The following is a 17,930-nucleotide window of genomic DNA, read 5'->3' as shown; positions in this document are numbered from 1 at the left end:
CTTGTTTGTTTGAGTCCTTTGAAAGGCACTCATTATGTCCCCCACATCTCCATCACTATGTCCGCTGATGAAGAGAGGGACACTGAAGAGCTCCATAATACCCCTGGCCCTGAATGTGTTGCCGCCATTGCTGCCAGCTGACTCCTTCTCCTTCCCTCTTTTGGGGCAGATATTGTTGATTGACCTCAATCTGAGCATTCAAAAAACCTTTACAATGTGGAGTCCTTGCTAAAAGGTGGTCATTTAAAATCTGCTTTGTGTGTGCGCAACACGGCAAACCCGATCAATACTATCATAGCTCTTGGCGTGGCTACACGCGTTGTTCTGTGTGTGTGTGTTTGTGGAGGATTGACTATGAGAGCATTCCATAGTCTCCCCCACAATGTTTGTTCTAATGCCATACACTGCCATATTCAGTTGGGAGGGTTCAGCAGTGAGTACTCTGGGGACCATTGAGCACGAGGCCTGTTCCAACATGACTACCTAAAGCAGAGAATTGTTGGACCAGAAGTGTGGCCCAGATAAACTACATCAGATCCCCTGCTGGGACTAATTTTTCCTTGATTTATGATTGATAGTTGCGGAAAAGCAGCACAACCCAGATAAGGAAACATGGGACTGACTGTGAATTTAATAGCAATGACAGTATAGTGATGAATTGAATCCATTCCATAATTCATCCTTTAATTAGACTGGTCCATGTCTATCCATCATGGCTCTGGAGAGATGGATGGGATCGCTGTGGTTTATTGATGAGGAGGTAGTTCTTTTTGATTGCTCACATATTTGACTCAAATACAGTGGCTGCAGTAGTCCGCCCAGGTATTAATGGGCTGCTTCAAACACATTTTAATAGTGCATTTTGGATGTGGAGGTAACATGTCCTGTGGAAACAAAAGTCATGCATGCATGCAAAAAAAAAAACACTTTATGAATGACCATTTCAGTGGTGTTCTCTTTCATTAAATGCTATAAGTAGGGTCACCAGTTTTTATGCCTCAACACCAGCAATAACCATAGTCAGTCTCAAACCGATTCGATTTCGGCACATAGGTCATAAGTCAAAAGCCAAGGTCACTGTCACCTTGTCTGTCTCATCCTTGTGAACATGATATCTCAAGAACCCATGGAGGCTTTATTCTTTTTTCGAATTCGGGACAAATGTTCACTTGGATTCAAGGATGAAATGTTTAGATTTTGATTATCAAAGGTCTGTGACCTTACATCTGTCTCATTCTTATGAATGCGATATCGCAGGAAGGTCTTCAGGGAATTCCCTCAAATTTAGCACAAATGCCCACCAGAACTCTTGAATGAGCTGATTAGAATTTAGTGGTTGAAGGTCTGGAAGATCAAAAGTCAAGGTTATCGTGACCTCATCTGTCTCATCTTATGAATGTGATAAATGTGATATCTGAAGATATCATAGCTAATTCAAAACACTTTGTTGATGCAGTTAGGGACACGTATGGTTGGATAGTTCATATTAGTTATATATATATATATATATATATATATATATATATATATATATATAAATCACATACATGCAGAATGTTCAGTTTAAATCACTTAAATCAGATAATTTTCCAAATTGCGTCATGTTTTACTTTCACTTGGAGGCGTAGGCTATGTGACAGAATTTGAAGCTCAGAGCCACACATTTTCTCATGCAGATGCTCATCTTCTGTATTGATGATTCAACTGAGAGTTTGATGTCCATTCGAGCCCTGGAGGAGCTCCAAATGTATGTCAGCGATCATCGTCCAGGCAGAAAATGAATGAGACTTTGCCTCCAAAGCTAAGGGTGCTAAAAAGCTCCTCCAGGGTCATGATACATGTCGTGATATGTTGTCCTGATGTCCATGCATGGATTACTGAGCAGGTCAACTGGGCACAGAGCCAGAGGCCCAAAATATCAGCCATCTCCCTGGCCTTCACCTGCAAAACGTTACATAATGAGCATTTAACAACTAGGAAGAGACTCAACGTGAGCACAAAGAGATGCAAATGACCTGCCATGAAATGCAAAATATCTACAAAAATGGGCAAAACTATTTCAAATAGACATAAAATTATTAAGAATAAAACATAAAGTAATCTCAAAGAGACACAAAACCACAGTTAAAGCTGCAAGTAGCAATGAAAGGGCCCTTACACCCCCATGTATGTGGGGGTACTAGTGGGTCAGCTAAACGGTTGTTCATTTCTGTGAAAGTCAGATAATGTACCCAGAGAATTTGGACCCTGGAATGAGGTATTTCACATGGTGTAGTACTTCCAGCGGGAAAACAGCTAAAATTGTGTGGACCTGTGATAACTTCCAAGGGGTTGAAAATGGACACGCCACATTTGAAGTCGATTGAATGAATCCTGTAGGACAAGATGGCAAAAGTATGAGGCCGGAAATCACCAAAAAATGAGCACAAAATTCAAAATGGCTGACTTACTTTTGGGTTTAGGGGGTGGGTCAAGGAGGCTGTTTTTTTTATGGCTGGGCATACTATAAAAGTGTACCGAATTTTGTAATTGTAGGTGAAACCGGCCATTGGGGCTACATGTTAGGGGGGACTGTGGAGCCATTTTGCCAGGCCCTTTTAAAAAAAACACAAAAATACGAAAATTTACACCAGGCCAGACATGCATACCAAGTTTCATGAGTTTTTGAGCATGTTTAGACCTCCAAAAAAGTGTGATTAATTTGGTAATAAAATAATAATTCCTTCCATTCCAGGAAGGTCTTGCATCGGTTGGTGCTCAGGCCCTAATAGGATGCATAATGACAATGAAAAGATGCAAATGCGGCATAGAGTTTTTGAATTACCGTGCTCAGGGGCCCATTGTCTCATAATCTGCCCATGCTCATGTCCTACAAAAATAATAGATGAGGTGGAGTTTGATGTCTGAATCCATTATTTTTCTTAATAATAATAATAATGTTGGAATTTTACATTTCTACTAACAGTAAATATGTTATATATGTACATTATTATGTAATGTATACATTGTAACTTTACATATCTTAACATTGTGATAATGCCGTTGTTAAAATGTGGTTAGGTGTAGGTACAAATATCAGTTTTTAGAAAAATATCATGTTTTGACTTGAAATATCCAATTCTTATACCACAATTGCTGTTGAAATGCCCTAAAAAACCAAAAAAACAAAAAACACTCACTTTTGTTATTTGTTGGCCTGCAAGAGTGGTCTGCAGCTTGGTAAGCATCTGGTCGTTCACCACCTCTTCTAACTCCCAATATCAAATGTATCTCATTTACATCTAATCAAAACTATATCTCTTCATCAATTATAATATGATATGTCAAAAACGTACAAATTTAACATATCTGTGGTTTGTAGAAATGTACAGTGCCAACATTTTTTATCATGACTGGGCTGTGTACCATGGCCACACTGAGAGCCCACCCCCAGAACTTGGCACAGCCCCTGTGTCAATTTGATCTGAACTCAGTCCACAGGCAAATGATTTTGTTCTGGGAGCACTGACAGTTGCTGTAGTTTTCAGTATCTAGTGAATGATACATTACATTGAGCAACATACTATAAAACTATATTCACAAGGTGACACCTCATATAGTTGCTCTTTTAAGTGCAGAGATGCCAGAGCAGGAAATGGAGTCCATATCATTCATTGTCTAGCAGTATATAAAACTCTGTCTTAAAGTTTATGGTGAGTTACCTTATGTTACCAGCTGCTTGACATCCAGTCATACTGCATTTATTTGTCTATTTGGTGAAAAACTAACATACTTTAGCTTTTTCTCTCTCTTTTTTTTTGTATGTCAAATTCTATTAAAAAGTAAATCATTCAAATAAATAAAATGAAGGCAAAGACGATGCAAATATAGTCTGTTAAACATGTTTGGAATGCAGCCTCCCCCCATCAACATTCAATTGGGCTTTTAAAGACTAAGAGCATCCTCTTATCGTAAATAGAAAATCTGTTAGCTGAAAATCCATTAAAAGAGAAGAGCTTTTGACATGGGCAAAAACTGATGAGCTTGACGAAAAAACACAGCGGAGTGCAAATGAAGCAGAAAAGCGTTGGGAGGAAATCTCCCAGTGTGCTGAGAGCCATCTTATGGTAAATTAAAAAGGTGATTCCTTTTCAAAACAGGGAACTGATCTGCTTTCCTCGCCATTATTTGACTCTGCCAAGCAGAGGGGTGAAGTGACACCCAAGCACTGAGCTGGTTTTTGAAAATGGAGTGCAGCTTTACTCTTATGCATGATGTAGTTGCTTTAAAAAACACAGACAAATGCAGCGGCATGCACAAGAGCAGACAAATAATTTTTCTATTTTCTTTAAGAAGATTGCAGCAAGCATGAAGAACAAGTTATTCTCACCAAACAGAGAAAAATGGGAAATAATCATGGGATTCAAATTTAAGGCAGCACTTTGTTTTAGCATTTAAAAAGCTGTATATGAATAAATGTAGTTCTGTGCACTTAATGTAATTGTTATCACGTGCAATATTCAATTTAAATGTTGAATAATGTGCAATATTTCAGTATTTGGGATTTAAAAAATCTTGAAACACTAATGAATTAACCTGAATTACAATACAATGTGTTCAAAAGTGAACAGTAAAATCCACTGCAGATCTTTTAATAAAAGCAAAATGTGTCATGTCAAGGAAATTATGTTAAGTTGTTTTTTTTGTCTTGTGCCTAAGTTGTCTTGTGATTTCCTGTTTTATTTTGAAATCCTAACTCTCCTTTCATTTCAGGTCAGCTACGTCCTCCCTTTGTGTGCTTTCCCGCCAGTGTGATTGTCGGCCCCGCCCTGATTGTCTCCACCTGTTTCCCCTTACCTTGTGTATATATATTCTGCGTCACTGGATACACTGAAGTCGTGTCTTGTCTCCCAGAGAACCAGCGCCATACTTATGCCCAAGTCAAGTTTTTGTTGTTCCTTGCTCAGTTGCATTGTTCAGGTTTAAAACCTATTTTTATTTGATACTTTGTTGAACTCTAGTTTTTTCATGTACCTCATTTGAGTGATTTTTTTGTTGATACTTTGTTTCCTCTTCTGAGAGATTTTTTTGTTGTTACTTTTCCTCTTCGCAGTGATTTTGAGTTTTGCTTCTGCCTTTGTGAAGACTTTGCTGCTGCCATTAAAAATAAAATGTTTTTGACTTTTTGATACCTGGTGTCATGCATTTGGGTTCAATTCCAGTTCTGTCTTGTCAAAATGATGCCTAATTTTCCTCGCATTGTGTTCTAAAACACATTTAGGTGTACGCTAATTAAAAATGCCCTAATATATTGAACCCATGCATAATTAGCCAGAAGACTGTAGTTTTATAGCCACTTTCAGCCCTTTCCTTTGGTTTATGGCACATTTACAATATTGTTTAATCTCACCATTCTCATTAACCTCATTTCCATCTTGACCCACACAACTACTGTTTCTTTGTCTGTTCCGTTTTCATGCCATGTGTCCTGTCGTTTTGGACTCCCTTACCTGCTCTCTTGTCAAATTTGATTTCCTGAAACCTTTAAGCGGTAGTAAAGTCCTAGTTAGTTGGTGAGGTGGATGGACCACAAGGTAGATGCTTAGGTTACTGAGAAGGAAGTGGGTATACTGTCCAATATATAGTTCAATGGCATTGTGGCAGACAGGTGGGTGACCAGGAAAAGTAGAGACGTGCGTATACCTGCATATAGCGCCATTACACCAGTGCCCTGTCTTATCCTTAAATGTTCCTTAAAATGTTTACTTGAGAGTTAAAGTTTTTCACCTGACCTTAGTTGCATTCTAAAGAAATCCCTCAAAGTTAGTTAAACTGTTGCACAATTGACCCTAGCAACCGAAATAAGTGGGAAAAAAAGGCCTTCCTCAGACTACATATACTGGGACTGAAGAACCCACTGGAGACAATCAAAGATGAACAATTGATTTTACACTATAGACCTGATCGGCAGACAAATATCCACGTTATTTGCTGATGGTACATGTGCTTTGTTTTACTGTATTCCCTCCAACATAAAATGTTGTTCTCCTCCACCTATTTGTTTGTTTTTAGTCTTCTATTCTTTGTCCATTTTTTTTTAAATGATCTATTATCTATTACTCATCTAATGGCAAACTTTATAAGATAATAACAACAGATAAGTCAATAAAAGGTAGTAGCATGCTACTGCAAAATCTTGTGTAATTGACATTTTTCCCTAGCTAAGGAAAATTTTTAAGGGATTATTTGCTAAGAAGACGTTAATACTTTATTATCGTGCTTTTGTTTTATAATCTGCCACTCATCAAGAATCATTATAACTTTAAGTGGCAGGTTCCATTAAGGAGGCAGCTGTTTTTAGCATCACACTCTGATAAAGCCACATGCTAACATGCTCTTACCAAAAGGAAAGTTTGCAACAACCTGGTAAAGAAAGCATGTTACTGAAGAAAAGAACCATTCTTTCTAAACGCTATATTATTGATATAGCCTTTAAGCCAAGGTAGTACATTCAGAATTCTTTGTCTCTTTGTCGCTTCCATGTGGTAGAAACTCATCAAAGCCAGGAAGTTCTGTCCTTACAAGCTTTCATATGTACCAGTGTTCGCTGCGCTTCCTTCCTACAGAGGTGATTGATCTGAACTCTACTTACAGCATCTTAGAACTTGCTGACAGTTGTTAAAATTATTGCCTGCGGCTACAAGGAAAAAAAAGGAATATATTCCTCCAAATTAATGCATTCATTGTTCACTTGACAGTGATGGATTATTGGTCCAGATTGATGAGGATGTCTGACAATGGAATATTCGATAAAGTTTCCCTCTGGAATGGATCCTATTTTACAGTTTAACCCTGGAAGAGGCTTTTTAGACTGCTGAAAAATAGGATTGCAGTACAGAGAGAAATAAAATTTGTTTCAAGCAAAAAGGCATTGACTTTAACCCCCTAACTCTAACGCAACCTTACGCCAAAAACACTGTCAAAGCAGCTGCATTTAACAAATTTGGAATGGGAACGGGCTGAATATTTGGAAGCTATTTCACACTGTCTACACTGAAGCAAATTCGATTCATGGCACAGGAATGAAAAAAATACACTAGGCAAACACTGATATCTCTCAATAAATGTAAATTAATCATTAGAGGTTTCTTAAGTGTTTCAGTGCAGTTTTTACTTGGAAACATTTGCATGTAAAGATGATTTTATACAGAAAGTATTAACACTTTACTATTATTATTTCTTCCATAAGATTTGATCAGAGGGAGAAAATCTCCTCTCTCTTGAGTGACATTCTGACTGCTGCTTACATGCATGTTCACTCAGGTCTGATTTTAATAGAAAAAATGGTCGAGTCAGAGATTCACATTAAGTCTCACACAGTGCTGGTGACAGTTCAGACTGGCTCACTGGAGGGCTTATTTTGTATTTTTTCCTTTGACCAGACAGGAGTGTGTCAGCAGCACACTCTGCATGACCACAAAAACTCGAAACACCTCACGGTGCAGCCTCCAAAAAGATCATCAGAGGGGGTGTCCCGCCTTTCTCACTGGGGGACGGCAGGTCGCCCCTTGAAAAGGACAATCACCCGCTTCAACGGTGCAGGTGACCAGTTCCTGTTCCCCACAAAAAGGATAAAGCCTCTGGCTAGGGGCCTCTTTCAAATGGGAAAACTGCCATTGCACTTTTTCATATCGTGCCCATTAAAATACCAAAAAGTTAAAGCCATCTGTGGTGTCAACATTGCTGGCACCCAGCAGGGAGGCTAACTAAAGCTGATCTGCAATTCAAATGAGCGCTGCCTTTGGCCAGAAATAATTTTAATTCTATCTGGTATGACAGGAAAAAGTCCACGGGCATATCATGCATCCTGAAATGTCTCTGAAATTGGTTTGAAATATTAAAAAATGAAATACCTCTTACAGCAGTATAAAGATGTTTGTGCTGATACACTACCAAACAGCTTCTCAGTAATAATTATAGGAATTATTTATCCCTGGTTTTGGGATCTCTGTAACACGCTTTGTTTAATTACAACCAGGAAGTCAGAAAGCATTCACAATCCTGTTAAATAAATTAATCATCCTTGAATTATCATCCTTGAAGATAAACACCATGTACAGGAGCCAGGCAAACAAACAGGAGCAAACAAAGCACACAGCCCCACACAGAAAGTATGCACGGTGCACGTACAGGAACGCTTTTGTTAGCTTTCACAGTGGAGGCCGTGGAAATGGGAGTTTATTTAAGTGTGCAGTAAAAGGGGGCTTGTAAGGCTTTATATACAAGTGTGTACAACAGTTCAAATGTGTCTCATCTTACCAAAAAAGAAAGGGACGGATTGACTGGCAGCTGAATGGAAACTGAATGAAAGGTTTCACTGGACTGGTGGAGACCGAGATAACAATGGTGAGTTACGAGGCGAGGTCGCCTGGAGGTCAGGCAATAAGTTCACTACAGAAAGGGAGGAGGGAGAAAGAGAGAGAGAGAGAGAGAGAGAGAAAGAGAGAAGGTCATTTTCAGGTTCAGTTTAGTAGCTCTGGTGACTTGTCCATCGTATCTAGGCCTTTCACTCGCCCAAAGCATTCTGGGTAAGGCGCACGCTTGGCAAATTGCCGGAGCGTCTTCTTTGGAGGACTCACTCAGGGTCCTGCTTTGAGCATGACACAGACACAGAAAATGGTCAGGACATTAACCCTTTGAAACCTGGGCAAATTGGCTTAACCTCTTTCAAGAAGAAGGCAATGAGCAACAAAAGAAGAAATTATCCAAAAGTATACAAGCAATTACAAGCAATTGACACCAAAATTTGGGGAGGAGGAGGGATGGGACACTCAGAAAAGTGCTTAAATATAATAATTCTGTAACACAATTTCAAAAATGCCCAACTTATTTTTTTGATTATTTTTTCCTTTTTCAATTAGGAGGTAACAAGACTTAGATTAGATTTACAAAGTTAATCCGCTCAGTTATGCAGTCCCAAAAACATTATATACATTGGAATCCATTCATATATTGACTTTGAATAAATCAGAATAACCATAAATTAAAAAAATTGTACCTACCTGTAATATGTATCTAGTAATTTTAATAATTATTATGGGTTTTTTTTTCTAGATTTTTTCTTTTTTTTCCCTTGACATTTTTCCTGAGCCTTCCTAAAAATAATTTTCTAAATCTACTAATTTCTTGCAATTTGTGTAACGTTTCCTACCTTGGCTTATTGTGGTTTTCCCCATGTTCTTGAAAGAAAGCGTTTAATGGTTTAAATACTTGTGAAAGGTGTGTGAATTCAGCACAAGAAAACTAACGTTGATCCAGGAGTTCAGTGATTCATGGGTGTAGGGTGCACGTGGGAAAAGTTAAAAAAAAAAAAATGTGAGAAAGCACACTGATTGTACCCAATAATAGTCTCCATTCTTTCTAAGTGTTTCAGTCGAGTTAAAACACATCCATCTGCAAATTAAAATGAATAATGATCTAAAAATGTACTGCCTGAGCCTTAGGGAAGAAAGAGAGAATCAAATTGAGGATCGAATTAAGTGTCATCTGTCCTCTCCAAATGAATCACATTTAGTATAATTAATAATAATAATCATTTTCTAATGGAAAAGAATGAGTGACTGACAGTTTAAAGGCACAAAATAGGATCTGAAAAGAGCTCCAAGAGAACATGCAAAATAGAGATTGCAAGATAAAGCAAAGGATCTGCATCTGGGGGTCACTGATCGGTCAAGCAATAAGACTAAAATGGGATTACATGGAGACAACGCACAGAGAGAGAGAGAGAACTTTTCTGACTAACCACCACTTGACATTATTTCCATATAGAATGCCCATAATATTTTAAAAAGGAGGAACATTTCCATAGATTTACCCCAAAATGTCACTCTTTCCTTCCCTTTAAGAGAAGAGCTTATTCAAATTTTTCTAGGTGAAACTCTTCTATTCAGCATATCTAGTAGGAAAATATATGACAACTTGTCATAGAGTCAGGCATGGTATTAATGTTGGATTTTTTTTTCCCTTTTGTCTTTGTCTTGCAAATTAACATCAGCTAAAACATTTTTCTAACCTTCGCCTGACCTTTGCTGAGTGGGTAGATGTCTAACTTTTCTGAAGTAATAGGAATATTGTTCTAGTCTAAACTTTTTTTCTTAAGGAATAAATAAATCAGAAGGTGTGTACCGCGTAAACGAGGCTGATTCATCTTTGGCTGCGCTCTTTCTGCGCATGCTCCGTCCTCTCATAAGGTGACATGACTACTTACGTTCCTCCACTTCCAAGCAGAATTAAATCACAGTGGAGAATTTTTATCACGCTTGATTAAGAGCATTGAAACAACAGCAAATACTGCGCTGATCAATTGATAAATATCCATTTTAGTTTGAGTGAGAGGAGAGAGAAAGCGCTGTGCTGCTACCAGAAGTTTATTTTTCACTGCAAAAAATGCACTTGTGGTGTGTGTGAAAAGAGTGAGTAAAAAAAAAGAGTGTGAAAAGTGTCAGTTGCGTGTGTCTGGTCAATGCAAGAGTTGGCTCCAACTTTTTGTGCATGTCACACAGCTGCTCCGTTTACATGCATCAGCGCATGTAAACACCGGATCATTTTATAGGACATCTCAATGTTAACAGTTGACCTAAAATCTTGTTAGGTTGTTAGCCAATTGCACTGAATGTGATATTATTTTTGCAGGCTCCATGGCGTTCTGTAAATGTTAATCAAAGGCACTAAAGTAAATTTTGCAAGAATCTCTTTGTAATGTCAGTTTCAACAGGAGAGCTATGAATGAATAATCGATCCTCCTCCTGCTACAAATATCTGAGGCCAGTGGAGAACCTTGCCCTTTGAAACAGCCTGATTTGCAGTTTCTTTACCATATTTCTCATTGTTGAGGGGACAAAGGTACTGATATAAAAACAGATGTTTTGGGGAATTCTTCGTCCATTTTCAGTGAGCTGTAGGTGTGGTCATGAGGCTAGTGTATGTGCGCTCAGCACCACAATGATCAAGATTTCTAAAACAGAATCAGGCTTATGCACGGCTTTATGAATCTGATGAAAAGCATATATATGCACATTTCTGTGTTTGTGCTAACACAGATTTATTTATAAATCTACACAGTTTTATGCAGATATGGCCCACTGAATTAACTTTACATACACATAATTTTCCTCCTCTCTCTGTTAATTTCTAACAGAGTATTTCTCTCTTTAAGTGTTGACAGTGGCAAGTTAGTTGATTTTTTAATGTATTTAATGGCAAAATTTCAATACATTAGCCACTGGTATTGTAGTTTAAATGAATAACTAGTAATAACTGAGCAGTTAAATCATGAGCAATAAATATGAAATCTTTAACCCTGTTCCCTAAATCATATGTTTGTTTTACATCTAACTATATATGTGTGTGTGTGTGTGTGTGTGTGTGTGTGTGTGTGTGTATGTGTTAAAGAAACATAATGCTGCTAAAAGCTGAAGGTGCAACCAGTTATTCTCATCCAGTACACCTTATGGCAAATTCAGCAAATATCTTATAGCACTCTACTAGCTGTCTGGTATGTTTGTGCGTTAGAAACAAAGTGTAAATGAAACCACAACTATATTTATACATATTGCATAACAATAGGCTGAAGAGCTCTTTGGAGGCAGGTGTAGTTAACCACTCAGGTTGGTAAAACACACAAATCAACAGTTAAATGAGATTAGAGATTTTTTTATATCAAAATTCATCTTTATATGAAAATGCTTTCAAATAAATTGTATTAAAATACAGTTAAGTAAGAACAGAGGTAATCTCTAATACATTCAAAAAATACAGATAAAACACAGATCAAATTTCAATGATGGAAAAAAAGGTCAGATTTTAAAAAATGAATAAAATCACAATGAGTGAAAACCCACACGTTACACCAACAAAACATCTTTTCAAATATTTTGACCTGACAAAGATCCGAGTAGGATCAAAACATTGTTTCATTAATAAACTTGTGTGGAGTAAGTGTGCAGGTGTTACTTTTGTCCAAATGTATGCTGTTTTCTGATAACCTTGCACTTACGTATTGTGCGTATAACTACCCACTTTCAAACAAAGTGTCTCAGAATGAGTCACACAACACCATGCCAGCTACTTTCCATCTTTCATGTCCACACCCAGGGGGAATGCAGCCATGATAGTAATGAAACATAAATAACATCAAAGAAACCGCTGCTGGTTCTGAAGGAGTACTGATGGGAGGGCTGCACTTGTTTTGGTGTTGAGTTCAAATATCGACAGTATTTCACCAGAATCTGTGACTCTGCATTTAAAATCATTGTTTTAAGTAAACATATTAGAAAATCACACAAATTTAACGCTGAATGTATCTTCAAAACTTTTACTGTCACTGTTTACATTACAACTAGATTGCAATTAACATCATCTATTATGTTTAAGCAATTAAAAGTGACTTCAAGCATTAGCCAGGACACTTTTTAACATGTCACCCAAGCCACATTGTTTCCCTATGCTAAATTGTTACCGTAGTCAAAACCTGTTCCCATCCAGACAGCAATTACATTTTCACCAACAAAGACCATGACAGTAAAGATAAAGATTTAGAAAAGTTTATTGCACTATGAAGTGTCTGGAAGGAGGGATGATGGGATAAGAATGGAGGGATAAAAGGATGACGGGATAAAAGTGATATAATGTGGGATGAAGGGATGACGCTAAAGGGATGAAGGAATGGGGGTGAAAGATGAAGGTATGAGGGTCAAAGAAGGGCTGATAGCAGGGGCAATAAAAGAATGGGGAGATGAAGGTTAAGGAACAAAGGTATGAGGGTCAAGCGTTGAGGGTTGAGGGGATAGGGGTTGAAGGGATGAAGAAAAGGGGGATGAAGGATGAGGAACAGAGGTATGAGAATCAAGGAATGAAGGGATGGGGTTGAAGGATGGAAGGATGAAGGGATGATAGGATTGGGAATAAAAAGATGGGGGATGAAGGATAAGGGACAAAGGTGTGAGGGTCGAGGGATGAAAGGATGGGGTTAAATGATGAGGGATAAAGCGATGAAGATAGAGGGATAAAGGAAAGGGGAAATGCAGGATGAGGGATGGAGGTATGAGGGTCGAGAAATTAAGGGACTTGGGGTTGAAGGATGATAGGACATGAGATGATAGGATGGGGGTTGAAGGTATGAGGGTCGGGGGATGAAGGGATGGGGAAGTAAAGGATGAGGGACAAAGGTTTGAGGGTCGTGGAATTAAGGGATGGGGGTTGAAGGATGAAAGGATGTGGGATGAAGGATGAGGGATGAAGGGATGAGATCCAATGAATGAAAGGATAATAGGATGTTGGTTTAGTGATGAGGGGATGAGGGTCAAAGGAATAATGGAAGAGGGGATGATGATGAAGGATAAGTGGATGAGGAAAGATGTCTGGGTAATGGATGAGTTTGATGATGGACATTTACATTGAAATATCTATGTAGGGGTTAGACATGTCAACGCCTTACTGAAATTAGAATACAGAATAGTTTTTATACTTATGTTCATTGCATATTGATATGGTTTGATTGTAATTCTTTACAGCTTATTCACAGTCAATGTTCTGTTGGTCTGGTTATTTGGTTTATGATAAGAGGTGTGTTTTCAACATTTACAAATCAGTAATCGACACAGAAATGAGCTGAAAATGAAATAGAAATGATAATGAATAAACACTTAGCAAGCCAGTTGGTATCCAAGATAATAAACTCAGTGGACATAATGTAAACATAATCACCACACATAATTAAACTGGAAGATAAACTAACTTTTAACAAAAGAGGCAAAGAAGTGCAAAAACTATTTGTTTTGGTTGTACATTTGATTTGTACAGTAAATGAAAATATGATTCAAACTTTATGATGATGAATACTTACCTGGCACCAAAAACGTTCCATCAAGACAGCATTTCAAAACAACAGCACTTTTCAACAAACAAGCATTTAACACGGGCACTCTGATGAAGCAATTTTCTGCATCATTTGAGACAGAATAAATCACTGAGTGGAAGTGTCGAGTCACTCATGAGGACTGAGTCAAAACTGCAGCTCGCCAGCCACTGTCAGTCGCATCCCTCCCAGACTTTGTCGAACTCTTTGTCAGCTGTCATCGTTGCTTTAAGTGCTTCTGATAGTTCCTCATAAGTTAGGAGCATTAACCGTATACTCCCCCACAGACTCACTTCAGCTCCCGTAGGTTCATTTCTTTCTAACAATGTTCTTTTTGCTGACATGAAAAATAGCTGCTGAACTCCTTTCAGACACAAAATGAGAGCAGATAATAAAATCTTAATGATTAAACTTTAAGCAAACAGTGAAGAACATCTATTAGGCCTGTGTGGGAGAGCAGATTTTTGTTATATTCCAGCACTGACTGAGACTCCCAAAGCTCCTTCATACAGTAGTGCAAATACTAGCTTAGTTTTTTTTTATTTTTTATTTTGTATGTAAGACAGATACAAAACACATGCTGCACCCAGCTGGATAATGCAAATCAATTAAATGATGTGTTTTTAACTTTTAAGCAGAGGACACCAAGGACATTGCCACAGCTGGTTTTGAAAGGGTGTAAATAATGAAGGCAAGGCAAAAAGTCTGCTGTTTGTTCTTGTTGGTATCAAGGATTAATCGCATGACCTTACATGAAAGAAAACATATTGGTATTCAGTGTTTATCAATGCCCTGGAGTTGAATCCGTATTCAGTTCTTCTTGGTTGCACTTTTTTTTTTTTTCTGAAATCTGACAGCTATGCAGTCGCTTCAAGACAAATGAAATGAGTGTAAATTAGGTCTAGGATCTGATCTCAGTGTATGCTACCACGAGATATGATCTGGCTGATCCAACCAATAGGCTGCATAAAAATATTCTAATGGACACAGCCACCATGACGACACGCCTTGGTTTTAAGGCCTTAAATTTGGCATTTTGGCTGGATTTTTTTTTTAAGCCAGAGGCAACAATATTTTGATGAGAGGCATGTGCTAATCGAGGCATATGGTAACAGTAACTACTGACTTGGTTAGCACGGTGCATTTATAGTAAACTGTGCTAATGGTAATGCTAATGCAAATTTTTTCTAGTGAAAAAAAAGGCTCATAACCATTAAAACAAAATTTACATTTCAGAAAAACTGAAAATCTGAATTCTTAGAGGGTCTTTTAGTACAACTAAACTGAACAAGACCTTTCAGCTGGAACGTTTCCCGTCCACATGATACGCCACTGAATGGCGTCAGATTTAAATGCTGCCGATAATGATGTATTAATAAGGAGCACGAAGGTCTTAATAGTGCGGGCATGAGGGGCAGTGGATTAATCCAATTAATCCTGGACGGAGTCAACTTCACATCTGAGCGTTTTTTTTTTTTGTTTGTTTGTTTCTACACATGACCATGTGCCCCCTTCCTCGAATTTCTATCCATCCATACCAGCATGTGCGTTTGTTGACATCCTGGCATTTGTTGCCATGTGCTGTTGTGTCCAAAACATAACTACATGCAACAGCATCTTACCATGTGCTTGTGTTGACATTACGGTAGCAGAATGTGAAAGGCAAACACAGAATGATACCTAGAGCATAAAATGTAGATGCAGGAGTCCACTGCAAAGCAGCAATATATGATAAGAATGTGTTGCACATTACAAACACAATGTGCTCTATGTGCATTTACATGTTGCTTTACATACACTTTTCCTGATTAAGATACTAACTGCAAGGTAATTCCATGGGGTATTGGAGTCTTTGGAGGATTTAACCTCTAAACTGGGACACACCAAGTATGTGTTAGTAATTTTTGCTTGATTGCCTAACCTGATTGCCTGAGCATGCACTCTTGTAGCATTACCCTGTTCAGTTATACCAAAAACAAAAGGTAAATGATAAAGAAATAAAACCTGACAGAATATCAGGCAGTAAGAAACTTGACAGGCAGCTTAATACTCAGATCTTTAAGTCATAGATATGAAACTGCTTTTTTTTGTTTTTTTTAAGGGGTGCAAACACATCTATATTTGATATGGGTCAGTTGTTCTGAATGTTGAGTAGACCCACAGTATCCTTGGAGAAGTTCACATGAGAACTTTGTGATGTGATTCTACTTTTGAAAATCAGTCTGAAACTGCAAGTATGCTCTTTATGTAACTTTTTTTTGTAAAGGCTTTACCTTGTCTAACCAAGGTAAAAAGGTGGAAAGAATAAATTATTCATGCACAGGTGCAATTTTGTCAAAACAAGTCCATACATTAAGTTCCCCATTCTCATTCAAGGTTCAGTTCTGTATTATTTCTAACTTATACTGGATTTTAATTACCTTTGGTTTGTTTTACACTGTGCAATACTTAATCAAATGAAATCTTGATGGCGCTCAAGCTTCTGTAGGCTGTGGACCTGAAAATATATGAGGGAAGACTTTGTAGAGTATCCTCTTTAGATGTCTTAGCAACCTGAAAAAACACGAGCCTCTCAAACCATGTAAATAAGGCTTTTAAATAAAGCTAAAGACCTCTGTTGTTTATCCATCTTCCATTCACCTACACCTCGTTTTGTTGCTCAAACATCTTTTGAATTAGAGTGCAATGTATCAAGGTCCCAACACCCTATACAAGAACAATAACAATTTAATGAAGGTTAAGTAAAAAGGAAACAGAGGCACAAACCTGAACAATAAAACACAGCCATGAGCAGCATTTAATGAGGTCCAACTCGATGGGACCTCTAAGATTAACACAGACATTTGCTTCTTATGGCATTTTGACTTTTTTACTTATTTTGTTTATGGTCTTGTTGTTTTGAAGGCTGGATTAAAGAAAAAATACCCGAGGATACGGTTACGTTGGCATCAACTACTGTTTCATGTTATGCAGAGGCTGACAAGTGAGGACATGCAATCTTAGGTGGGGATAATTATTGACATGAGACGATGTACCATAGTTACTGGCGCTCAATTGATGCTCAATTAATAATATAGTCACATCCTCTTAAATATATCCACATAAAAGCTTCACATTTCATTTAGTTGTCTTGGAAATTCACTTACAAACTGCACAACATTTTAATGGAATCATAATTGCTGTTATTGGGGTGAACTTATCTTCAACAGTCTGAGCAGAGGTCTAATCAGCCACAATTATTGAAAACACCTTTGTGGGGACACAGGTCACACAAACATTTGGAATCATATTCACGGCTCAAATTACAGTTCACTTTGTACGAGTGTTAATTTTGTCAGTTTTTTTTTTTTTTTTTTTGGTATTTAGTGTTACTCCTATGTCAAATGTCCTTGTTGGTTTCTATCATATTTAGTCAACTTCATTTTTGTTGACTAAATGGCATAACTATAACTATTTTAGTGCAATTTGAATCAATGGAAATTGTTGACATTTAAGTCTTATCTTATTCCTCCACTTATTTTAAATATTTAAGCCAATTATGTCTAGCCCAAACCAATTTTGTGAAACTTATTTTGGCTGTTATTATGGCTTCTTTTTGTTGTTGTTGTCATTGTTAACTGAAGTAAGTTACTTGTCATATGGTGCCGCTCTGTCAGTGGCCTGCGTCTACTTATAGCGATTTAGGTATCCTTGGTCATTTTGCATTACACCCAATAAGGTTAAGTGCAACATTTCAAGAGGATCATGGATCATGGAAGAGCACATATAAAGGCATCTATATGCTGCTGAATTTTCATTAGATGATGGCAGCTGTGACTTTTTAATCAATAAACCTGATCTTATAGATTTTGGTTTGACCTCTGTTTATGACACAACTGTTGTTCAATTTCTACCGTATCAGCCATAATGGGCCTTTCCATAGTTGTAAATACATAGTGATTATCTCATGATGTGTGATAAGGCTCAAGTTTGGTCAGGAAGCGCAAAAACCTTTACCACTTTCACACAACAGCTTTTCCACCCCATTATTTATTCA

Source organism: Plectropomus leopardus, chromosome 5 (genome assembly GCF_026936395.1).
Source record: "Plectropomus leopardus strain MGB_pleo_1.0 chromosome 5, ASM2693639v1, whole genome shotgun sequence".
In the NCBI taxonomy this organism is placed as follows: Eukaryota; Metazoa; Chordata; class Actinopteri; order Perciformes; family Serranidae; genus Plectropomus; species Plectropomus leopardus.
The sequence above is the reverse complement of the archived record's forward strand: the minus strand, read 5'-3'. Positions refer to the sequence as shown.